Below are 26344 nucleotides of genomic sequence, written 5' to 3'. Positions count from 1 at the left end.
TCAATTGTCGGCAGCGGGGCCTTCCTGGTCCGGCAAGGTTGCAGGTGAAGACCCTGCACGCAAGGGAGCAGAGCTGGATCTCCCTGGGCAGGACCTTGCCGTTTGCTCACTGGTGGAGAGAAACAAAATACAGGCTCCCCCAGGTCTTACAGGTTGGGAACTGGGAGAGAAAAGCTGGTCTGCCTTTCTGACACATCCCAGAGTAAAATGAGCCAATCAAGCACATCCACTCTGAGGGATGCGGCAGGACTAAAGATTTCACTCCAGATCTTCTCAGAGCCAGGAGCTGGGCGGAAGTTCTCGTTTTGGGGGCAGGAGGAAGAACACGGGAGAGGAAGCAAAGTGTTTCCCCTACTCGAGTCAACAGTGGCTTAAAGCGATGAGTCCAGGATCCCTTGTGCTCTGACAGTCAGGGGTCGCTTGTGCTGTGTGACACGTGAGGCAGGGAAGCCAGGGTTAGTCCCCTCCCTGCTGAACCCCGACACGAAGCAGAGTCCTGACCCCATCTCACCGCCAGCCATGAAGTTCCCTTACAGGAGCCTCTTGGAATGTGAATAGTGGGGGCCGACCTCTCTTCTCCACAGCAGGAAGAGGAAGTAGGCCAGGTACCAGAGGGTCTGAGGCAGTGTCCTGTGCAGGCAAGATTCCAGATGGTTCTACTGTGGTAACACCCCTGTTATGCACCTTTACGAAGGCCATTAAAATCATATTCCTGATACACAGGAAAAGTCTTCCAAACTCAGAAATAAGGCACAAAAGATGACCTCATTGCCTTTCAGTATCAGGCTGAATGATTCTCTGATGAGCTTGTCTGAAGGTCCACTCTCAGGGAACATACCGGTTTGATTAATAGCTCGTTATGGACAGGTTACCTGAGGAAAACTGATGAGGTATAATGACTGATCCATTAAACAAGATGACCCTGAAGGGTAGAGTTTAATTGCCCTATAGGAATAGTAACCGGTTTTGTGTCTAAAACACCAAGCACTTTTTCAGCGTCCCTCTCCCCACTGACGAGATGTCTCCTGTCCACACAGACTCTTTGTTATCCACTGTTTTTTTCCATCTGTGAGTTCAAAACGACTCTCCTATGGGATTGCTATCTATTTGTATTAGAATTATGATTTTAACTACTTAAGAATTCTCCTTAATCAAGGATTTGTAATAATTTCTGAAAACGCTTAAAATATAATATTAATTTACAAATCTCTCCGTAGAACTAAACGCAACCTCTTTTTTGCATTTTTATTTATCCACCTCTGTATCCAGTTCTTTATGCATCTGTCCACAGTCTGTCCATTCATAACTACCTATTAGAGAACATAGCATCTGATGTCAAACTGTTGGGCTCAGTAAGGCTCTGCTCCTTACTAATCCCATGGCTTTGGGTAAGACATATATGTGAAAGGGTGTGTTTCCTCATTTGAAAATGGGAGTATCCGGGGGCTGCGGAGGAAGGTAAAAGAGAACGCTCATATAAAGCATTTGCAGTAGCGCCTGGTTCCTGTCCCAAATCAGTATGAAGTTTCATTACTATCTATAAATCCAGAGATAACTATGTAGTAAAAATGGGGAGGAAGTTTGACAAAAAATAAACAAGGGTTATCTTGGGACTCGTGGTGTCAGCTCTTGACAAGGACTTGGAAATCACCTTCCTGTCCTTATGACAAGAAAATGCTGGACAAACGGAAAAGGAATGCCTGACCTTGGACCCGTGCGAGGACTGAGGTTGCAAGGCAGACTGCCACCCTAGATCTGGAGAAACAGGAGCATCCCGGGGCTGAAGGTGAGCTCAGCTTCTCTGGACCAGGAGCTGCTGGAACAGTAAACGGATAGGATGCTTAAGTGGGAATTTTGATGACTTGCTGGAGGCTGCGTATGTGCTACCGGGAGAGAGAGAAACTTTTGGAGGCTGCCGGCTTGGGGGCTCTCACACTTTTGTGGGTTTTAGCTGCGGAACTCTACCGGTTCTCACGGTGAAGATCTGAGAAAGATCTCTTGGCTTTGGCGGGGAGAAGGGAAGAGTAAGCATCGTGAACTACGCTCAGACATTTCTTAATGAAGGCATCCTCCCCAAGGAAAAAGACTTTGCCAGAGCTTCTGAAACATTATCGCAACTGTGGGAAATGAATTCCTCCCACTCAAGTCCCCATTAGCTTTCTTGTCTCACATCCAAGGCGGGAAGAAAACATAGACAACACGGGTCAGGGCTTCACAGGAACAGATTGAGAATGGCCCAGCCAGGGGAAGGAGTCAGGGGCAGGGGAAAAGCCACACCACTAGAGCGATAAGTGCAAGGGTCCACTGAGACCCAGGTCCACTGGGAGACTGGGATTCAATCCTAAAATTATAGAACACTCCTCCCCACCCCCACACCAATAGGCCCCCAGGATAATAACAGTGGATGACAGAGGAAAGAGCTGAGGACACAAGCTCTCTGAGAAGGACGCTTAGGGAAGCCCAAGGTCAAGAGGGGAGACAGAGGGAGAGAAAGAAACGAAAAACGGAAAACAGTTACAAACATGGCACGTGTTAATCCAACTATAGGAATAATCACTTAATTTTTTTCCCCAATTTTTGTAACTGATTTTATACATTTTTGTGCTTCTATCCCATTTCTGACAGTTGCAATATCTTTTTCCTCTAGGAAGTTTCCTCTGTCCCCTCTCATTGTGACTTTTCCTCTCCTTTTTGCGATATAGTTATACTTGATGAAGAAAAAAAAAAATACATATGTTTGCTGACCTGGTAAAAACAAAAGCCATGATCCCCAACCACTTAAGCCAGGGCTCTAAAGTCAATCAGTGCTGCATGCAGATTCTGTAGGGAAATGAGGAAGGCAACTCAGCCGGCCCAGGGCAATAGCAGAGGCAAAAGTCTTGCCAAAGACTCCATATGGTGGCGCCCGGGGAAGTGATATATACACCTATGCCAAGATGGGTAACACGCACTTTCTCATCATTTATTCATCAATAATCACTTTAAACGTGAATGGCCTAAGTAGGTCAATTAAAAGATGGATTGTTAGAATGGATTTAAAAAAAACAAAACAAAAAACCGAGACCTAGCTATACTCTGTCTACAAGAAACCCACTTTAAATACAAAAATTAGGGCTAAAAGTAAGGGGTGGAGAAAGATAGCCTATGCTGTCACTAATCAGAAGAAAGCTGGAATTGCTCTGTTCATTTCAGATAAATTTCCTAACTTCAGGGCCAGAAAATTATCAGGGATAGAGTAGGGCATTTCATACTGAAAAGGAGTGAATTCTTAAGAAGACATAAGCCTAAGGACAAGCTATGCACCTAACAGCAGAGCATCAGAGTATGTGAGGACCTTCTCCGGTTGATGTGCTTTGAGTCATTTTATTTTTTTTTTTTCCAGAAACTCTCCAGCAAATCTGCGTTAGTTAAAAAAAAGCCAACCTCACTACTTCTGCACGTTGCTCGCCGCCCCTCCCGTGATGGAAAGTGCAGTTCGGCTGGAATAGCTGTGGCGACAGCAGCCCCGGAGGTCAGACGTCCGTTTGAAGATATTTCAAGAGCTAGTCTTCGCACTTGCAAGTTCACCTTGTCTGGGAGGAGAAAGCAGGAGCTCATCCTGAACAGATGGCCTCTCCGGGGGTAGAAATCTGCGGCTCCCCGCCGCAGAAATCTTGGAATATCGTCGTTTAAAAACCAATTTTCCACCGCAGGCTCCCCTGTCAATTCAAGACCGGGGGCTGCGGAGGAAGGTAAAAGAGAACGCGCATATAAAGCATTTGCACGAAGAAGTTTCAGGGAAGCATTTGAGCACCCAGCGCACGCAAGCGGAACCACGGAGTGAGGAGTGGATGCCCGGAAACGTGTCTCCTGCACGCACTTGACCTTTAGAAGGACTTAACATTAACACAAGGACAGCAGCCAGTCTGTAGGTGCAGGAGGGGTTGCGCGGCTGGTGGCTGGGCCGCCCAGCTCCTTGCTGCCTGTTCCTGGGAGTCAGATGGTGCTAATTAAACAGCACAACTGTTTCCGGGGGTGTTTATAATTCCCGAGAGGTCTGAAACTTTGAGCTGTGATACCAAATCCCAGCTCCGGTGAAAAACAACAAACCCTTGTCCTCAGAAAAAGCTATCCAATGTCCTGTCTTACTAAATGACAACACTGGATTTTTACATTTGGAGTCATATACCTTATATACTAAAATTATGGTAAATAGGAAAACTTGAGAAATAAACATATGAGGTTAAGATAGGTTTCTGGCCAACCGAGAGTTAATCAAAAGATGTTTTGTCTTAGTTCATGTTGAGAAAAAAAGTATTCCTGCTTTTTTCCCCAACTTAGCTTGCCTCCAATTTGCTTTTTAGTTATTGTGGAATTAAGTCCTTGCAGTCAGTGATTTACCATTGTGGTTGCCACGCTATGTATACCTTTTTCAGCATACATCTCCGTCAATGAGAACGGAAGAATTCAATGAATATACACTAATCCCAGGATTTATCATAAATTTTAGAAATCCCGTATATCGATGTATTTAGTTATAATCCCACTTTATCCCAAAAGTAGATTGCAAGTATTTCCAAATCAGTGAGGGCATCACTCGACCATGACAGATACAGCCTTTTCATCCAAACACATCCAGCAGCCTTAGCTGAGAACATACATTCACCCTCTGTGCCTATTTAAGCCGCTGCAGCAGCTCTGCACACAGCCTCCAGGCACGTACTGAGGGTTTAGTGAACAGAAGCCTGCCAAGACCCTGCCCCCTCCCTCCACTTACACAGGTGCGTGCACCTCATAAAGCTTCTCTTCTTGTCCATGCCTGCCTGCTGTAAATTCACTATCTCATCTGGTTTCAAGCTTCGGTCCTCAAAGAGTTGAAAATCATTCCTTCATTTACAAACACCCACCAGGCAGCCTCTGTGTGCCAGATGATGTTTTAGGCACCAAAGATGCAGTGACCATGACTCTGTAGGTCTCTGCTTTGTGGGACTTCCATTCTAGCCGGAGAAGGTGGGTGATGATCCGTTCAATGAATGACTGAACGATCACTGGCAACACGATGAGCACTAAAAGGGAATTATGCAGGGGCGGGGCAAAGAAACGGGGGATGGGGCAGGTAACGCTGCCTCGGGGAAGATGCTCAGAGGAGAGGCTTATGGAAAAGGGATGGAAGCACTGAGCTGAGGATGCCGAGAAGCCCATCCTGCAAGGACTGGGAGGAAGAAGGAGGAGCTGCGAGCTGAGGTGCTGCGTGCACGGCAGGCTAGCCCCACTGTGCCCCAAAGAGAAGGAGGAGTCTGCACATGGTTTGCGTAGCTCTGTTACTCAACATACAAACCATGAAGACTTTAGACAGTGTGGAACTTGAGACACACATGGGCATGTGCGAATTGCCAGGGGAAGGTCAACTGATTGTCAACAAAAAGGCCTCCTGAGATGCCATTACTTTGGCAACTGTGCAGTGAAGGCCTGGCCTCTGCCCTCCTCTGTCTGTGGAGCTCCCTCCCCCATCACGGGCACTACCCAGGAGGACAGGGGAAGGAAGTGGCCTGAACCCATGGGGGATGGGAGAGGGGGATGGTGCCTCAGCTTCCCCCTCACTTCTGTCCAAGAAAGAATAGAGAGGGAGAGCAAGGTGGTCCTTCCAGGACCATCTCCACCCTTTCCTTGCTCTGGGGAAGGGCCGCAGAATCCATGGGAGCTCCGCGTGGGGTGTGAGGGTGCGAGGTTGGCATCTAGCCCCTGGCTTTCACCATGCCACCTCAGCGCCACCCGAGGAGAGCTGTGACAGGGAAGGGAGCGCTGGGCATCGGACCCCAACATTGGGCGGCATATGTGAGTATACACCACGGAGCAAGCCTCTTATCTGAAGACTCCTGAAGGTGAGACACATCCCCAGGATTAGGGCGTGAAGGCGTTGTCGTGAATGTGCCTGCCGAGAAGATGTCAAGGGTCTCGGTACCCCTGTGTCTCTCGGAGAGCACCAAAGGGGGCCTCAGGGGTTCCCATGGTGTCTCCCGGGGAAGCCCTGCGGCTTCAAAGGGGTAGAAGTCATAGGACTGTGTGGGACTCAGTCAAGGCATGGAGCCCACCTTGGAGAAGGGCCAGAGCCCTGGCTGCCATGGTGGCGCTCCGAGGAGAGGGGCACGCAGCGGGTGCTTCTCCACGAAGCCTGTGCAGGGCTGGTGCCACACCCACCCAAGATCAACCCACTTAGGTCAAGAGCACAACTTTGGGGGTTCACTGGCCTTTCCGTGCCATGGTCGCAGGGCAACACTCACGTGAGCACAGTTAGGGCTCGGCTGCTGGAAGCCTTGGGGTGGGGGCAGGAGGAGGGCCTGGAGAGTCATTAGAGGAGAGCCCGGTCCCGTGAACTGGGACCACCAGTCCTGATTTTGAATGAAAGGTGAGCTGCAGGTGTGAAATGCTCCAGCTGCTGGGTTTCAAAGAGAAATGATAGCAATGATGACAGGAAAAGAGACCATCACTTCACGTTTGTACCGCAGCAAGTGACTTGCCCCGGTCGCTGAGTTAAACTCCTCAGGTTCCTTTATCTAAGCGCCCCCGGATCGTGCTGCCGCCCCACGGGCACTGTCCTCTTTAGACAGGCTGATACCGCAGCTCCCGGTGTGTCTTTGCACGTGTCTGCTGTTATCCTTTATGCATGGATTTTTCATTTTAATCTCAGGGCTTGGGAAGTTGTCTGCTTTGATAGCAGCATGGACACATAGTTTGACAACGTCATGATTTTTTTAAAAAGCAGGCCACCCCTAGCCCTGCCTGTAGGGTTGTTTTGGGATTTCTGACCATGATGCTGCCCAGGTACCAGGGGGAACCCCATGCCCCTTGCAGAGCTTGGCCGTGGGACGGAGCCTGGCCTGGCCTGGGTTGATTACTTTACCTCTGTCTTTCTCTTTTGCAAAGTTTTAATTCAATGTGTCTATTTTACTTAGTCTATTCTTTGAGCTTCTGGTGTTGGCATGTTATTTTGTTTATATTGACCTCTTTGAAGCAGGTTTTGGTTTCTCAATTAGTTCATGGTTTTTTTAAAAAAAATATTTATTTATTTAATTGCACTGGGTCTTAGTTGCAGCAGGTGGGCTCCTTAGTTGTGGCATGTGAACTCTTAGTTGTGGCATGATGTGGGATCTAGCTCCCTGACCGGGTATCGAACCCGGGCCCCCTGCTTTGGGAGCACGGAGTCTTAACCACTGTGCCACCAGAGAAACCCCAGTTCATGGCTTTTTTATTTTACCTTCAGCTTACTGTTTCAATATTTTGGCTACAGACCTCTCATCTTTGATACAAACTTGTTTGCCCCTTTGCCTGTGGTCTCAGGTTTCTGGTCACCCCTTCTCTGTAGAGTTTTACTTATTTTTGTTGTAGTTACCCACAATACCCCCATCATTTTAATTATCCATTTATCATTTAATTCATCCTATTATTGTTTAATTATTATATAGAGATTTTGTTCTTGATTTGGGGAATTCTGGTTATGGAAGCATGGTGGCAGGGTGACAGAGATGGGCAACTGTCATCTGGCTCTGAACAACACCAGGCCCGTTTTATCAGGAACTCGAATGAAAATACAGAGAACGGCCCCTTGTCACCTTTGCCCAGGATCCCAGAAGTGGGTCCCGTGATAGCGACTGGGCAACATTTATTCCCATGATCGCCAGAAAAAAGCAGAATCGAAAGAATCTGGTTTTAGAATTCTGGTCTTTTGAAAATGTATAATATAAAATTCAGAGCACTTCCCTGGCGGTTCAGTGGTTAGGACTCCTCGCTTTCACTGCCGAGGTGTGGGCTCAATCCCTGGTTGGAGAACTAAGATCCCACAAGTCCCACGGCGCGGCCAAAAAACAAACAAAAACCAAAACAAAATTCAGGAGGGAAAATACTGGCATGTTAGTGTCTGATCTTTGACCTTAGCCAAAAAAGGAGGCTCCTACCTCACCAGGGATCGACACAATTTCATTCTGGTCACTTGGACAACAAACCTTAGACTAGGTCCAATAGTACCATTCTGGAATTCTGTAAGTACCGTTCTTTAATTCCTAACACAGGTAAAGGCCTTCAGAAATCTTGCAAACGAGCCACAGTGTTGAAACGTCAGCGTTTTCCAATCTGCCTACGTGAGTACTTATAATTGTCAAATGTTTTGCTACGGAGTGTGACGGCGATTAAGATGGTAAGAAAAATGATCATAGCCGTAAAAGGGGAGAAAATTGAAGTGCCGTGCACTCTACAGACAGAAAATGGAAAACTAAATGGGTCTGATTCTCACTTTGGCGGTTCGAGGGGAAATTTCTTGAAGTAATGAAGGGAAGTAAAATTAGATAGGATGAGAAATTGGCTCATGAATTGGAAAGCATCAGTCTGTGTCCTGTGTAATATGCAATTCCAGACAGCGGTTAGCATCGTCACATTGCTGTCACATCATCTCAATTGAGTCTTCGAAGTTTTATCACACAAAGATGAAAAATTTTATAGGCAAAACATACTAGCAGAAAGAGCACTGGGTTGTAACAAAAATAAAAACAGTTTCGGCATGGCCAGCACCGCCCTAAACATCTTCAGGTGACTGTGTTACTTCCTTCTCTCAACAGCTCTGTTGCTACAAACAAGAATATGAAATCAGAAGCTTAAGCTCCTTGTACAAGATCACACGGCTAGTCACTGGCAAAACCAGGATGTCTGAAAACAGGTGCTTTCTGCTTGGCCCTGCCTTTCCCGACATTCTCAGCCCAGTTCAGCCACATACGAGCTCTCAGTTAGGGCCCACCTGCTGTGAGCAGGACACCGCTTGAAGTGGGGTTGAGGGCTGGACAGGCTGTCGCATCTCATGGGGCCCCTAGGAAGCAGCAATTCATGGTATCAGCTAGCCTGACATTAGTGAGGTCATTTCATTTCCTAAGTGTCCAGTTTCTTTATGTGTGGACTGAGGAATTTTTAACCACTAAGTGATTTGGAACTAAGAGTATGCGACAAAATCACCTGTAAACCTTTAAAAACTGTAGTTACTGGGGCCCTACTCTAAACCGACCGAATCAAATTTGGGTTGAGGCCTAAAATGTGGAATTTAGAAACTCCTTCTCAGACAATTTGAATTCAAACCTGTATTTTAAGAACCATCCAACATGCTGACTCCAAATTTCTTTCTGGCTCTCACGTTCTAGTTTTATCTTTAGAAGGTCTTTAAATATCTCTCCATTATCCAGCATTTACACTTGCGTGCTGGCAGCAAAATGCCTGCTGACATTACATTACCAGGTATTGAATACCTTCTAAAATACAGAACGGGGACTTCCCTGGTGGCGCAGTGGTTAAGAATCCACCTGCTAATGCAGGGGACACGGGTTCGAGCCCTGGTCCGGGAAGATCCCACATGCCGCGGGGCAACTAAGCTCGTGAGCCACAATTACTGAGCCTGCGCTCTAGAGTCCACGAGCCACAGCTACTGAGCCCATGTGCCACAACTACTGAAGCCCACGTGCCTAGAGCCCCTGCTTGCCACAACTAGAGAAAGCCTGCATGCAGCAAGGAAGACCCAATGCAGCCATAAATAAATAAATTTACAAAAAATTAAAAAAATACAGAACAATTAGCCGACTTTACATGGGGTGGACATGTTGAGACTCTCACTGAGCAGAACGCATAGCTAACAAGAGCCTTCTGTGTCAGGCAAGGAAGTGAAGGCACCAATGACCTAGAAGCGTTGTCAAGGTCATCTGCAGCTTGTTTTCCCAGCGCCATTTCAGGGACTTGGACCAGCAGTACTAACCCAATGAGTCCCTGGTACGACGTCTCTCAACCAAAGAAATTCCAGTTCCAAAGACATCTCTGGGGAATAGGTTTCTTCCAAGAAAAAGGATGAGGTATTTGGCCCAAGGTGATAGGGAAGCAAGATTAGGAATTTACAGAAATCATTGGGCAGGAAGTGAACTTCTTTAGACCGTGTAGCTGGGGATATGAACCAAGCTGTACTGGTTCTTGGAAGGGCAGAGAAGCTGCCCATGTCATCCGGGTTGTGTGCACACAATGTTTCAGGAAATGTTTGCAGAGGTGATTAACGTCAAACCCTGAGTGCTTCACAAGTAACCACGGACTTTGTAATAAAGAGGGAAATAAAACACAATGAGCACAGAATCTCACCTCCACACAAAAATCCGTGGAAAATATACTTCAGAATAAGGGAAAATATTGTGGCAAGTTACAATTCAAATTAGTACTGGATGGATTTTATTTTTCGTGTTAGGTTTTTTTCCTTCTCTGCTTCTGTAAAGGGAGTCTGTGAGCACAGGGACTGCCTTCCTTTGATATATCCCTTTGACATCAAAACTGGCACATGGGATGGAATAAAGGTTAACGACTGGCACTGCAGTGAGGAAAATACATGAATGCTAGTGTAGAAATCCATGCATCATCTTTTTACTGTCTCCATAGTTTTGCCTTTTCCAGGATGTCACATAGTCGGAATCATACAGTACGGAGACTTTTCACATTTGATTTCTTTTACTTAGTCATATGCATTTAAGGTTCCTCCATGTCTTTTCATGGCTTGATAGCTCATTTCTTTTTTTTTTTTTTTGCGGTACGCGGGCCTCTCACTGTTGTGGCCTCTCCCGCTGTGGAGCACAGGCTCCAGACGCGCAGGCTCAGCGACCATGGCTCACGGGCCCAGCCGCTCCGCGGCATGTGGGATCTTCCTGGACCGGGGCACGAACCCGTGTCCCCTGCATCGGCAGGCGGACTCTCAACCACTGCGCCACCAGGGAGGCCCTCATTTCGTTTTAGTGCTGAGTAATATTTCATTGTATGGATGGACCGCCGTTTATTTATCTATTTGTCTAGTAAAGGGCATCTTGGTTGCTTCTGAGTTTGGGCAACTATGAATAAAGCTGCTATGAACATCTATGTGCAGGTTTTTTTGGACACAAGTTTTCAACTCCTTTAGGTAAATACCCAGGAGTACACCTGCTGGATCATATGATAAGAATATGTTTAGTTTTGCAAGAAACCCTTGAACTGTCTTCTAAAGTGGCCATACCGTTTTGCATTTCCACCAGCAATGCATGAGAGTTCCTGTTGCTCCACAGTCTTGCCAACATTTGGTGTTGTCAGTGTTCCAAATTTTGGCCATTCTAATAGGTGTGTAGTGTTTCTGTGTCATTTTTCCTTTGCAGAATTGTGCTATCTAACTTGTGCTGTCATGTGCTGGGGGTCCCACTCTGGAGCTCATCCTGGAGGATCTCTGTGGAGCTGGGGCTAAGTGCAACGAGCAGAGAGGGCTCGTCTTCACTTCATGCATAGATGTCCATCAGGCAGCCCTATCTGAAAGTGTATCCTGGCCGACATGAAAGCTATTGGTGAAACTATCAAAAGGCATTCACCGATCCTTTATGGATATGAGGTATGTCGGTAAGGACTGGGGAGGCCATCCCATGAACGTGTGGGCAGGTCTCCCCTGAAACGTTGCTATGTCCACATCCCAGAGTACAGGAAAAGCAACATTCCTGCTGAGCCCAAGACTGGTATTAAGTCCCTTGACCTCTCAGAGAGAAAACAAGGATGGAGGGACTGTTGGCTCAAGCCTTTCTTCCTCCCCATCTCCCTCCCCATCCCCGCTTTTCACGTTTATCTAGGGAGAGGTGGGTAAAGTGAATGAAATCATCCCTCAGACCTTAGCAAGAAGTTAAAGGTCAAGCACAAGGTATGGATTTTCTCTTTGGGAGTTTTCCTTTTACTAGCTTGGCTGAATTCCCAGACCACCTCTCCTTGGCTTTTCTAAGTTCCCTTTGTCTTCTCCCCAGGTGGCTGAGGTTAGAAGTTCACATGTGAGCATCCCTGACGTTTGGGTGGCCTGAGATGGACACCCAGGGCCAACAACGTCTCAGCCTCAGAATGAAATGGTTTCTCTGGCCTAATCTTTCAGGTCGAGGTTGGTTCACCATCTGCTTCACACTTTCTCAGCCCAAAGACTCTGTTGGAGCTTAGCATGTGGGATCAGAGCTACAGCTAATGACACATTGATCCCCTGAGATTGACCTCTGAGTATATGCCCCCCTCAGAGACCTCTTGGGAAGGGGAGAGGTGGAATTAGGGTGCTTCTGGGCCCACTGGCCGATAATCTTATAATCTCACCTCCAACCCCACAAATACCAGCCCTGATCCCCTACCTCAGATAAGAATGCTCCACCCACAGCCCAGAGTAGAGGCGGGCGACTGCGGACACCAGCTCACCGTCCACTTCTTTCTAAGAACAGGATGAGGAGGTGTCCTGGGAAGGTCCTGTTCTAAAGCTGTGAGGGTGCTTTCTTCGGAAAGCCCAAAGATTTTGTCATACAGAAGAGATATAGAATTGAGGATTGCGTCTGAGTGAGGCCAAAATACACTTCAGACTCATTTTCCGAGACTGTAAAACCCTTCTTGAGAAGCTTTGTAGGAGTTTCCATGTGATCGAGCTCATCTAATCCGAATTACTAGATTGTTTTCTGTTCACTTATCACCATTCTTAGCAGTGCTCAGGAGGACAAAACAAAACAGACACCCCTGGGAAGCAAATCAAACATGCCATACTGCAAGGCAGCATCTATCCCCACCTCACGTCAGGGGTGATGCGCAGATCCTGCCCCCCAGTGGTTCCCTGGGAAAGCTAACAACCTCAGAAGACCCCCCCCCAAGTTGTAAGAATACAGTATGGCCCACACTGAGGTCTCAGCATGACCCCACTGGGAGAGCTGGATGTGCTTGTGAACATCTGGCACCTCCTAGAGGTGAGGTAGCCCGCATCTGAACAACCCAAGAGAAGGGAGCAGTCCCATCACCTCCCAGCACTGCCCCTTCATGATGTCATCATCAGGCCGGGCTGCAGGTGAGTCCTTTCATTATTTATCTTTCCTCCAAAATAAAGGGTGCCAGAACTTCAAGTGTCTTTCATTAATCCGAGTAGGTACAAAACCAGCGAGTTCCATGAGAAATAGCTTCAGGACAATGCAACAAATATTGACTTCCTTCAATTCCCCATGGCAGGATGGTCACCGAGCCTCCATCAGTCCTCAACACAGTGATAAGTGATGCCTATTACTTTCCTGATAGAGTTTTGATGTGTGTCCTCATTGGTGAAAACTGAGTAAATGAATAGGAAGGCTGACTTCCAATCCCTCAGTAGGACAAGGCTAAATAATAGGGTGGTTCAATCACCTTCAGATAGACTGGCAAGAAGGATGGTTGTCAAAATGAAGAAGGGCAGCATGCATTGATAAATTATTCTACTTTTTGCAGTTGTCCTACTTTTAGTGGTCAGCACCTCCTGAACTTGTATTTGCTCATCACTGGGGCTGAAGCCTGGAGAAAAAGGGGCCGGGGAGGGGGTGGGCGGGAGGGTAGGGAAGGCCAGTAAGAGCTCACCGTTGTCCATAGCTATTTGCTGTATTTTCTTCCTGGGCCAAATACCAACACACTTGTGTCCCGAAGAAAAGGCAGAGACTGTTTAACCAGCAGAATTAGCAGGTTTTCCTCCTGCTGTTCTCAATGGATTGCTTATTCTTGCAAAGCCGAAACATGCTGCTCCAGCGTGCTCTCTAAACAAATGCCATGCAGTCGATCCTGAATGTGACGGCACGTGGAGACACCTGGGGGGCTCGCTACAAATACAGATTCCCCGTGCCGGGATTCTGATCCAGCTGGTCTCCCTGGGGCCCAGGAATCTGAATGCTGAGTAAGCACATCTGGTGACTTGAAGTGCTGGAGTCCAGGTACAGCAAGTTTACTTCCCTACATTAGCATTTTAGACTAGAAAAAAAGAAGCCAGCGATCATCTAACTCAGCCTCTTTGTTTTGCAGAGAAATAACATTGAATCTGAGAGATCAAGCCTGGTTTGATCAGGCAAGGCTGAGACGCTGTTAATTCTCTGCAGAGAATCTCTTGCCTCTGGACTGAATTTAGACTTAGGACTGTTTCTGTAAAGGCTTAGAAACAAATATCCTTGCAGGAAAAAAAAAAAAAAAAAAGGGTTACTAGGAGTCATCTATATAGAAAGAAGCCTTTGTTTAGGAAAGATGGCTTTGAAAAAGCAAATGTTAGTGAAAGAGGCTCTATCAGAGGAAGACCCGGGGCAAATCCGGCCCAGAGCACAAGGACCATGCTTTGTCCAGCCATCTGCAGTCTGTGTCTGAAGGCCCCTTGAAGAAGCAGGAGCTCCAATGGCTAATGGATTTTGGACTCCGAAAGAGAAACAAAACAAAAGGACTACAGTCTGAAAGCAATTCTTGAAGAGAAAGAGACCTATTGATGTGTATGCCTCCCAAATGGAGCTTAATTAGGCCACACACACAAATGCGCTGGGGGTGGGGGGACACCCCAAAATCCAGTTCCTGTCTTTATTTCTAGATCCAGGAGGAAGCCTGAGTAACTTAAGCTGCCTCATTGGCACTACAAGGACACACAGATATTAGGACAACAATGATGGTGCCCTTCGATTACCCGTAATGACATGTAAACACATAACTGAACAACTCTGGTCCCTGTGCCCACCCTTCACCCCAATTCTTATTGAACCACAGGTTCCAGACCTGGAACAGACCTTTCTGGTTGTTTTTTTTTTTTTTTTTTGGCTTCACTGTGTGGCTTATGGGGTCTTAGTTTCCCCACCAGGGATTGAACCCGGGCCCTCGGCACTGAAAGCACGGAGTCCTAACCACTGGACCTCCAGACAATTCCCGGAACAGACCTTTCTAAGCTCCTCATCCGTGGGCCTGTCAGGTAGCGATATACAGGTTGTGGGCTCAGTGTGGACCGATGGAGACCTAGCTGAAGGGGAATATAATTATTTCCATAATTTGGGGCCTTTACACTTCCATTCCACTGAAACTGTACCTTGAACCAGGGGTCCTTGAAGAATTCTTAGCAAAGTGAAATAGGACAGAGTAGGGCTTCCCACAGTTTGAATGGTTTGTGGACCGACTGAAATCTTTGAGTTCACCGCTTTAATCATTTAAAAATATCTGCAGTTCACTCATCCATGGATTTCTAACCCCAGGTCCCACTATACAGAGTTGACAAAGTTGAGGTCCAGTGATTTGACTGCAGGTAGTTAGTGGCAGAGCTGGACAGGACCCAGGTGTCCAACCTGCATCTTTCCCCATCAACGTGCACTCTTGATGATGCATCTTCTATCAATGTTAATTTCAGAATTGTTAGATCTTTCCTGAGTAAACCATGGCATCTCATCTTCCCCATGTTTGTATGGAATCTTCTGGAAGATTTTGATATACCTCTGTAGCAAACACACCTCCGTGTGACCCCCCAATGTGTCACGACCTATGTAATCCCCTCCCCCGATTGTGGATGCAGCCTGTGACTTGCTTCTGGAATAGGTTATGTTGTATGAAATAATCACTCCCATGGTTATGTTACGATATATGAGACTCCCTCACAGGCAACTACAGTAAAAGGTTCTCCTGTTGGTCTAAAGAAGTGAGCTGCCTGTGAGAGGGCCAAGTGGCAAGGAACTGCTGCAGCCTCTTGGTGCTTGTGCTGAGAGCAGCCCAGTTAATGGCCAGCTAGAAAACAGGACATCAGTCCTGCATCCACAAGGACTGCATTCTGCCCACAGCCACGTGAGCTTGGAGAGCACCCCAGCTCCTAAGAGGGGTGCAGCCTTTGAGACCCTGAATAGAGGACCCAGTTATGCCCTGCCCAGTTGCCTGACCTACAGGAACTGGGAGAGAATAAAGGTAGAGTTGACTCTCATTATTCACGATGGTTGTGTTCTATGACGTCACCATGAGACATGAACTCGTGCTGTTGCTCCGGAGAAACACAGGTGTAGGTTCTTGGCAGACTCTGGTCACACCATTTTCATCAGCTGATCAGCAGCATAACCTTGTTTTATGTGTGTTTCTGTTTAATATACATGTTGACCCATTAACATTGAATCCACAGCCAACAGCACAATAACTCAGGCCTGAGCAAAACCCGTCTAACACATATATTTTCTCCACAAGGCACATCACAGCCTTCTTGTGCTCAGGACACTAGACAGCACTCCCGCACTCTGCTTGGGACCATTTTAAACAGCGAAATTACCAACAAAGAGCACAAAAAATGCAAAAACCATGACATTAAGCAGACCACAGAAAGGACTCTTGTTTGCAGTGTGAGAGCTGAAAAAGAAAGCAAGACGTAGCCCCCTTTCACCTCCGCTGGGAACGTGTGCCTCCAGCGACTCAAATTTTTCCCACTCTGCAAATGTTTGCAAATGACTGTGAAAGCACAGTGATGATTGATTTTTCGAGGTTCCAAATAAATTTCATTTGATCTGTGTTAAAATTTTAGCAGATGATGAATCCGCAAATCATGAGGATAGACTGTAGGTTTAAGGTGCTGAATTCATGGTAATTTCTTATGTGGTAACAGCTAGCTAATTCAGTCTCTAACTTCAGTTAAGCACATCCCCAACTTCCTTTACCGTTCACCGTACTCTGAATGTGACTCTTGTTCTATCTATATGAGGATATTATATAAATCCTCTTCTTCTGACATAACCTTTCAGTGGTGTGTTTTATTAACCATTCCCAGAACCTCTCAGCATTAGAAAAGTACCAGGTGTTGGAAGGCTTTGCTGTACTTCATTAATATATAGTCTCCATAACAGACACATCTCATTGCCTCAGCCTGGCTTACATATTAGGCCAAACCTTTATTCTTAAAATTAAATGGTTCTAACCTTCTTCTTATTCTGTAAGAACACTTTTTTTTTCCTTTTCCAGGAATCCCACCCCCTCCCTCAGGGATCAAAGAATTCAAGAGCTCACTCTTGAATCCATGCACCGGTCATGCACCGGTCAAGTTCACAAGGGTGGAGAGAAAATCAGGAAAGCTGTCCTGTTATCTGGCCACCCCAGCCCTCGGCTGTTGCTGTGTGGGCTGCTGTGTGGTTCCTAAAGCCCCAGCTCCCTGGCCACCGGCCTCTTCCCCTTTGTTCCTTACCATGTTTCTGCAGCAAGCTGGATTGACACCTCAATAAGACTGAAGCAGGGCCTCCCCTCTCCCACAACTGGCCCCTCAGTGCAGACACACCTGCCACTGGGCAGGACCTACAATACCCGGCAGGCCACATGTCCTGACTTGTTATGCAGAACTGCAGCTCAGGGATCCCCGATGCCATACCTATAGCCCAGCCTCTGCTCCCTCGCCAGTAACTCAGCTGGTTGGGTTGACTCACGTGCGTGGAGCCGTTGCTTCAGCCCAGGCTCGTAGGGAGGAACAGGGAGGCTCTGCTCCAAATTGCTTTCTAATCTCAGTTCAGCTTTGTCTCTGAGACCCCCATCTAACTCTCCCAATACATACCACCCCCTCCTCACCTGCCCCTTCTCAATCAATCCTCCAACCCACTCGCGCAAATCCCGATTATGTAAAAGGTTCTTGGAGCAGGACAAACATTTCTACGATGGACGGCACCGCGGCAGCAGAAAGGTGAAAAGGTTACCTTTAGCAAAGAGGAAGAACCGTCAGATTGTCCACACAATTATTGTAGCCGTGTCTCCCCATCCCAAGGGCTAAGATTGCTTTCGTTGTTTCCCCCTATTGCTACGTTAATGATTATCATCTGCTTCAATACAGCAAAACAGAAGGAGAATTAATGATCCATTTCATGTAAGCACTCACTGCATCTCGGCACAAGCTTACAGAGTAGCCTCAGAAAATAAATTACACAGGCCTGCTATATGCTTGCAGAATGCAGGGAAGATCCAATAAAGCCATAATTTTCCCTTCTTTCAAGCCTCTGCACAAAATATGTAGTTTTCCACTTCAGTTGATTTCCCCGGGGTTTCATACTGGTGGTGACTGATTTTTTTCTTCTATCATTATCAATCGATGCTATGTTCTCAGATCATTGAACATTAATGATGTTCCAATTCCATTTACAGACAGCTGTAAAAGGTTAAATTTGGAGAATGAGAGACAATACATAAAAAGCATTCTGAAGCATGTTAGCACTTTTGCCTAAAAAAATGAAGATAATTGTAATAAATTATAACAATTCTGCTTAAGATTTCATTATGATATGACTTTGAGATTGCTTCTTTCAGAATTTGATAACTGAAATGAATCTTAAAGCAATAAAAGGAATCAGAGAATAAAAACAGAAGAAAATCATTGACATAAAAAATATATAACCATGGGATCCTTCAGGAAAAAAAGAAGAATAGCGCAAATCCATGTATCAGTGATAACTGTCAACCCAATCATTAACTCATTTGCATGACTTTAAGATACATCACCTGCTTGTAATATTCCACCTGGCTTCCTGCTCCAGAATTCTTCCTCTCTCCATGGACGAAGTAATCTGACATTATTCTCATTTGACTCTTTACCCTAGACTTCTCCTTAATGGCTATCTTCCAAACTATATTAAGAACTGTCACACAATGGCATTCTAAAAATTATCTGAGCCACTCATGAAAATCAAAAGGTAAAGTAGTACTCTCCAAAATATTTCCTTAGTATTTTATTTATGCTTCACCTTTTCCCAAAAAGTGTTTGGGACATCTCACTATTATACATATAATGAAATACACTTTTTTAAGTAAGGGAAGTAAACAGTGCGAATAATGGGGAAAAGGATAAAAAAGTAAGACAAAGTCTGTGTACCTGTATTAGTCAGCAAGTGCTGCAAGACTGCTGTGTAATGAACAATGACAGAATCTCAGTGGCATTCACCTAAAAACATCTTTCTCACTCAGTTTATGAGTCAGCTAGGGGCTGCTCTTACTTCAGGCTCCCGTGGTTCTGCTCCAGGAGCCTCCCATCCTCCTTCTGGGACCCAGGGCCATTTAGGGCACATTCTTCTCTCTGCTATGACTAAAGCACAGGAAGGCAAATGGAAATGTGCGATGCCTCTTAAGGCCTAGGCTCAGAACTGGCAATTATCACTTTCAGTTTCCAAATCTTACAGTCTTGCATGAGTTCTTCTCATGGGTAAACTCTGAACCAAAACTGCACAAGGAAAGGGATTCTGGGAAATGTAGTTTCCAGACTTAGACACATATGGCAGTGGTAGGGATGTAGTGGTGGTGATGGTGACAATGTGGAGGCGGTGGTGGTGATGCTGCTGCTGGTGATGGTGGTGGTGGTGCTGGTGGTGATAATGATGGTGGTGGTGATGGGGGTGGTGGTGGTGGTGGTGCTGGTAGTGGTGGTGCTGGTGGTGGTGATGCTGGTGGTGGTGGTAATAATGATGGGGGTGGTGATGGGGGTAGTGGTGGTTGTGTTGCTGCTGGTGGTGGTGATGCTGGTGGTGGTGGTAGTGGTGGTGATAAGCTGACAGTAGATAATCTGGCATGATAAGAAAAGTGTTCAATCCCTGAGCACTTTTCTAGAGACAGGCTAAAAAATTTACCTTTGCAATTTTCAGAAATCCATGCAAAGGGGAAAGGATCAGCTCCATGATCAAAAAGGCCATAAGATGTACCTTAGGGTGAAGTCATTTATGATTCATTGTGGAGCAAGCCCTTCCATATGATGTTTTATAACCTTCATCAGTTTTTTGAGTCACTCCTACACTTTACCTAATAATTCCACTGTTCTCTCTTTCCATGACCCTTACATCCTATCATTTCTCTCTTATTTTCCCTCTCTCTATTCTTTGGGAGAGATTTCTTTGACTTTATTTTTTTAGTCCCTAAAAGGTGTTCTTGTTTTTTCTTTTTCACATCATCTTGTTCTTGGTATATGAACTCAACATTTAAATCTCCTTATTAATTGGAGTATTGTTCTTGGTTTTCATTTTGTAACCGGAATTACCCTGTTTCTTCTGGGATCTATTTTTTTATTCCTTGGCCCAGGCCTTTCTCAGTTGAGGTTCTAGATCTCCTTATCTTCTGGTGAATCTTGGTTCTCTGTTTAAGCTCGTGAAAAAAGCTGGGTCTCTGGTATTGGTTCTCTCTGCTGATGGTCCGTGTGGTTACAGTATCAATTATTTTAGAAATCAGACTGCAGGGTTTTTGCCTGGGTAACTACAGGTCGCCTATTCTATGAAAGGGGGAGTAGGGGTGCTAAGTAAACCTCTCAGAACATCGATAACCCTGCTGCACCCCCCTTAACATGCTCCAGGGAGTGTCTTTTCATCAGTCAGTGCATTTCCACCTGACAAGTAGTATCTGATTCTCCGTTAAATAATCCATAACTTCTCGATTCACCTTTGCCAACTTCATATAGTCAGATTCCTTCTCTAATAATAGAGCTAAATGGGCTACAAATGAACACAGCCTTACAGTATTTTTAATATTTGTAAAAGCTACTTCCCCTCATCATACTTCCACTTCCAAATATATAAAATTTATCCTGATCACTTTATTCTTCCAAATTAACTTTGGAATTGTTTTGGTGAGTTTCTCCAAACATATGATAGAGACTTTGTTTGGAATTATTTTAATGATGTAAAGTTTTGGGAAATTCTGTCATCAAAAGAGTTAGTCTTATCCAGGACACGTTATATAACATAGTGTTATTGTACATTTCTTGGTAAGAGTAATAATACTATTTATATTAATAATTATTCTATTTTCTTAGTGGTTATAGAGACTATAAAGACTTGATTTTTATTTATTACTTTCCTATTTAGCCACTGAATTCTATCAACAATCTACGTATTACTTTGATAATCTGAGAGTGTTTGCATATGATCATATTGGCTGTAAATAATTATACTTTCATCTTCTTCGTATCGAGTGTATGTTCTTTATTTCTAGCCTATGTCCAGAGCCTCTAAAACAACGTTGGACTATAATGGCGGTAATAGCGGTTCTCGTTTCTCACTTTGTTTTGCTGTGATTTCTCATTATTCCTTGATTACTCCTGACAGAGACGTCTATTGACTTTGCAAATAAATCACTTTTTGTTTTACTTATTAATCCCACCACTTTTCTAATTTATGAATTTCTGCTTTTATCGAATTCACGTTCTTTCTAATTCCCTGGAATAAGTGATTATTTATCTATTTATTTTCTTTTGTATCTGGTAATGAAATAATTTAGTTTTAAAAACCAACCTCTCCAGATACCTCTGACAGCCTTAGTACCGTCCTCATTTTTATGATTTTCTAAATCATCTGAAATAATATTTGGTGGCATATTCATTATTTGTGAGTGCTTTTACTTTATTTGTAATATCTAAGTAATTATTCTTTCTACGTATGATAAATTTTGAATTTTAGAAGACAGTCGGCAAACACTTTTTGCTTTGAGGTGTTTATAAAGCCAAGTTGATGCTCACTTGTGTAAATGTTTCATGAACGCTGGGAAGTAAATAGTCCCATAGATGCGACCTTGATCTTTACATTTAATTCCTACTCTTATCATTGGGATACGCTGAGTAATGGCTCCCAAAGCTATTCACGTCCTAACCCCTGGAACCTGAGAATATTACTTTATACGACAAAAGAGATTTTGCAAGTGTGATTAAGTTAAGAATCTCGAGATGGGGAGATTACCTTGAATTATCTAGGTAGGCCTTAACTGCAATCACAGTATCGTTATAAGAGGGAGACAGAAAGAGATTCAAAACAGAAGAGGGAGGCAAAGTGATGAGTGAAGAAGGATGCTGTGCTGCTGGCTTTGAGGTTGGAGGAAAGGGTCACAAGCCTAGGGAAGCAGCTGCAGAGCTGGAACAGGCAAGGAATCAGATTCTTCTCCCGGGACCTCCAGAGGGAGTACAGCTCTCCTGACACCTTATGTCAGCAGTGAACCTGATTACCGCCTCTGACCTCCAGAACTGTGAGAGAGTAAATGCATGCTCTTTTAAGGCACCAAGTCTGTGGAAGTTTCCTAACAGCAGCCACAGGCAATGAATACAGTCAGATAACTTTATTTCCTTTCCGTTGATCTATCATAGACTGATGGTATTGATAATTCTCCCCAATGATTGTATTTGTGATCATTCCTTCTTGACTTTTAAAGTATTCATTTACGAATGCCAATACTACGTTTATCAGTACCTGAAGGCTAATGACTGTTGCCAGTATTATTACCTTTCACAACATAACACGACTTATTGGAAATCTAAGGCTTCTTGATTACTGTCATATTTTCTCATATAAATTTTTTTAAATAGAACTATAACTGGCTTACAATATTAAAGGAGTTTCAGGTGTGCAACACAGTGATTCAATATTTTTATACATTACAAATGATCGCCACTATGTCTAGTTACCGTCTATTACTATACAGTTATTACAATGTTATTGACTGTATTTCCCATGTTGTACATTACATCCCTGTGACTTATTCATTTTATAACTGAAAGTTTGTACCTCTTAATCTCCCTCATCCAGTTCACTCCTCCCCCCCGCACCCCTCCCCTCTGACAACCACTTGCTTGTTCTCTGTATCTATGAGTGTGTTTCTGTTTTGTTATGTTTGTTCATTTGTTTTGTTTTTTAGATGCCACATATAGGTGAGATCATACAATATTTGTCTTTCTTGGTCTGACTTATTTCACTTAGCATAATACCCTCTAGATCCATCCATGTTGTTGAAAATGGCAAGATTTCATTCCTTTTTTAATGGCTGAGTAGTATTCCATTGTGCATTGTGTGTGTGTGTGTGTGTGTGTATATATATATATGTATATATGTATATATATGTGTATATGTATATATACCACATCTTCTTTATCCAGTCATCTATCAATGAGCACTTAGGTTGCTGCCATATCTTGGCTGCTGTAAGTAATGCTGCAATGAACATAGAGGTGAATATACCTCTTTGAATTAGTGTTTTTATTTTCTTGATGTTGAAATTGTCATCCTTCCTTTCTGCTATGTAAGCTAGCCTCACTCTCTCTTTGCCTTGTCCTTTATTTTAAATTGCAAAAGAGCTCTCCTTCATGTCTATCTCTTGTATCACGTAGTCAATTTTTGCTTCCTGTCACAAGACTTTTCTTTGAAACAGTAGAGTTAAAACTTTCAATATTTATTATCATAACTGAAATCTTTGACCTATGTCTCTCACCTTGCTTTATTGCAGCTTCCTTTTTCATTTTGCAATACTTTTAATTTTAAAAGTATGGCTACTTTTAATTGTTTTTCAAATATCTGTTTAAATGTATAATCCCCTAATTATCTAAGTCAAGAATAAAGCAGGGCTTCCCTGGTGGTGCAGTGGTTGAGAGTCCGCCTGCCGATGCAGGGGACATGGGTTCGTACCCTGGTCCAGGAAGATCCCACATGCCGTGGAGTGGCTGGGCCCATGAGCCATGGCCACTGAGCCTGTGCGTCCGGAGCCTGTGCTCTGCAACGGGAGAGGCCACAACAGTGAGGTCTGCGTACCGCAAAAAAAAAAAAAGAATAAAGCAATTACCTTGGCTCCTTCTTACATAAGACAACATATATTAACCTTGATCCTTTTCCTATGCTCTCAATTATTTCCTAGTCTTTGTTAAATTAATTTTGCATTATCAATCTAGACTGAATTATATTACCATTGCTAATTTTAGTAATTCAAATTAAAAACTGTTTTTTTTTTCTTCTCTTTTGCGGCCATTTTTACATAACTTATTTTTTCATTCAACAAATACCTACTGAGGACCTACTATGTGCCAGGCACTGAGCAAAGAGCTGTAGAAAAGCGTGATCAGGATGCACACACCTCTGCCTGGTCCTCAGGGACCGTGGTGCTGTGCGATCTTCGTGTTCAACCACTGCAGCCCTCACCCCACCCTGCACTCTAGCCTCACTGGACGTGATTTGGACCTTCAGAACCACCATGCCCTCTCTGGCTCCTATGATATCGGGCTTGCTCTTCACTGGGATCAGTGTTCTTTCTTCCCGCTGTTCTTTAGCGTAAATCCTCTTCAGCCACAGGTTCAAGCCAGATTTTACTTTCTCCAAGAAAAGCCGTCCTGTGACCCTGGGCCAGACCTCCCACTTGTATCCTGTGTCCCTCACCGAGACACCATGTCCCCACGTCACCAGGCCACCTGTCCTGCTGGTGTGTGTTTGCCTGTTTATCTCCTCTGAACCTCTGGGCTGTGAGCTCCACATAAACCTGTTTGGCTTTGTTCAAAGTTTTATTTATTATCAGCGTGCCTGAAACCTTGTAGCCATTCACTAAATGTTTATTAACTAACAGAGTAAATAAAGTGTTTGTTTAAAAAAATAATTGTTAAGCAACCTAAGTGTCCATCGACAGATGAACAGATAAAGAAAATGTGGCATATATATACAATGGAATATTACTCAGTCATAAAAAAGAATGAAATAAAGCCATCTGCAGCAACATGGATGGACCTAGAAATGATCATACTAGGTGAAGTAAGCCACACAGAGATATGATATGATATGATATCGCTTATATGTGGACTCTGAAAGAAAAAAAATACAACTGACCTTATTTCCAAAGCATAAAGAGACTCACAGGCACAGAACACAAATTTATGGTTACCAAAGGGGAAAGGGGGCTGGGGGGAGGGATAAATTAGGAGGCTGGGATTAACAGATACACACTACTATGCATAAAATAGATAACCAGCAAGGACCTACTACATAGCTCAGGGAACTATACTCGATATTATGTAATAACCTATAAGGGAAAAGAATCTAAAAAAAGAATATATATGTATAACTGAATCACTGTGCTGTACATCTGAAACTTGGACAATATTGTAAATCAACTATACTTCAAGAAAAAATTTAAAAAAATAAAAATAGTCCCTCCAAACTGCAGGTCCAGTGGGGGCCTTCATTTTCAAAGCTGTAAGATGCTTTTATTTTCAAGGTATCTTTTTTTTTTTTTTTTTTTTTTTTTTTTTTGCGGTACGCGGGCCTGTCACTGCTGTGGCCTCTCCCGCTGCGGAGCACAGGCTCCAGACGCACAGGCTCAGCGGCCATGGCTCACGGGCCCAGCCGCTCCGCGGCATGTGGGGTCTTCCCGGACTGGAGCACGAACCCGTGTCCCCTGCATCGGCAGGCGGACTCTCAACCACTGCGCCACCAGGGAAGCCCCCAAGGTATCTTAATGCGAAGTGGAAGAGAACTTATCAGGCCTGGTCAGGTAGCTCTACGTGAACCATGAAATCTCTGTCCTCGTTTACAGGGAAGGAAGAGGAATCTGCAGAGGGTCCCTCAAATCCCTCTGCTGTGGCAGCACCAGAGCGAGGGCCAGCACCTCCTGACTTAGCCCAGGAATGACACGGAAAACTTCACACGTGTCTTTCTGCCACCCCTGTGCCACCCTTTCCCCGCCTAGTCTCCCGCCCTGTCTGTTACATTGGTGTTTCTCTTGGTTGATGTTTCTTATCTCATGGCTTCTGTGGTCCAGAGTTAGGAGACAGTTCACACCAGGTGTGGTTCGTATTTGTTCTCTGGGACCTGAACTCACACACGAAGGACCTGGCAGGCCCCGAGCTCTGGAGCAGTGCGCTGTGTCCCAGGGCTCCCTCCGGGCAGAATGTGAGGGGCGGGAGGCAGGATGGCAGGGGCCGAGTGAACAAGGGGGTCCCAGGACCGATTAGGTAGCCATCAGGCTCTGATGCTCTTTCCGGACGCTGGGAGGATTGTGTGAGCTGGGGCTGCACCCGGGATCAGCGGGAGCCTTGGGCGGGTGGAAGGGATGGTGAAGCATTCACAGCAGTGTCCGCAGGGAAAGGGGTGTCACCTGTCCGCCAGCCACAGTGAGAGGAGTAGCCACCCTTTGGATGTCGGATGCTCTCACGTGTCCACCCTTCATAAAGCACAGGGGCCTGGTGTGTCGTTGTCAGGAAGAAAATGAAGACAACGCCACCCCCAGTTGGGAGTCTCTGGATGGATAGGAAAGGCCACCCTGAATTCTGAGCATCTCAGCATCCGGGCAGCAGGCTGGTGCAACCTCTCTGTTGTCCCAGCTGCAGCCGCAAACCAGCGCACAGCCTTGAGGTCACGCCCAGCAGCTTGGCCATTCACCACGAGGCAAACTCAGGCAGGAGATACACCTGTCTCAGTTCCTGCTTCTGGAAAGTCCAGAAAATACATCATGGGATTCCCGGAGGGTTAAATAAGATAACAACATAAGGCACCTGACACAGGAATTGCTCCTGAACAGGGGATGGTTCCCAGTTCCACTCCGTGCCACCCAGGCTGAGCCCTCGCTGACCCCAGAACACACAGAGGCCGAATGATTTGCAGTAGATAAAAGAGATCAGCCGCAGCTAAGCTTCAATTTCTAAACCTTTTGAACAGGAAACCCGAGCCGAGAGGACGTTTGAATTGGCTCATCGCAAAAAAAACAACATTTGCTCAAGGTTAGCTCCTGCGTTATGAATTTTTAACCTCCCATAAATCAAACTGTAAACATGGACAAAGGCTGAACTTCCTGTGTCAGGACC

This window comes from Globicephala melas, chromosome 7 (genome assembly GCF_963455315.2).
Source record: "Globicephala melas chromosome 7, mGloMel1.2, whole genome shotgun sequence".
NCBI classification, from domain to species: Eukaryota; Metazoa; Chordata; class Mammalia; order Artiodactyla; family Delphinidae; genus Globicephala; species Globicephala melas.
This window is presented reverse-complemented; position numbering follows the sequence as displayed.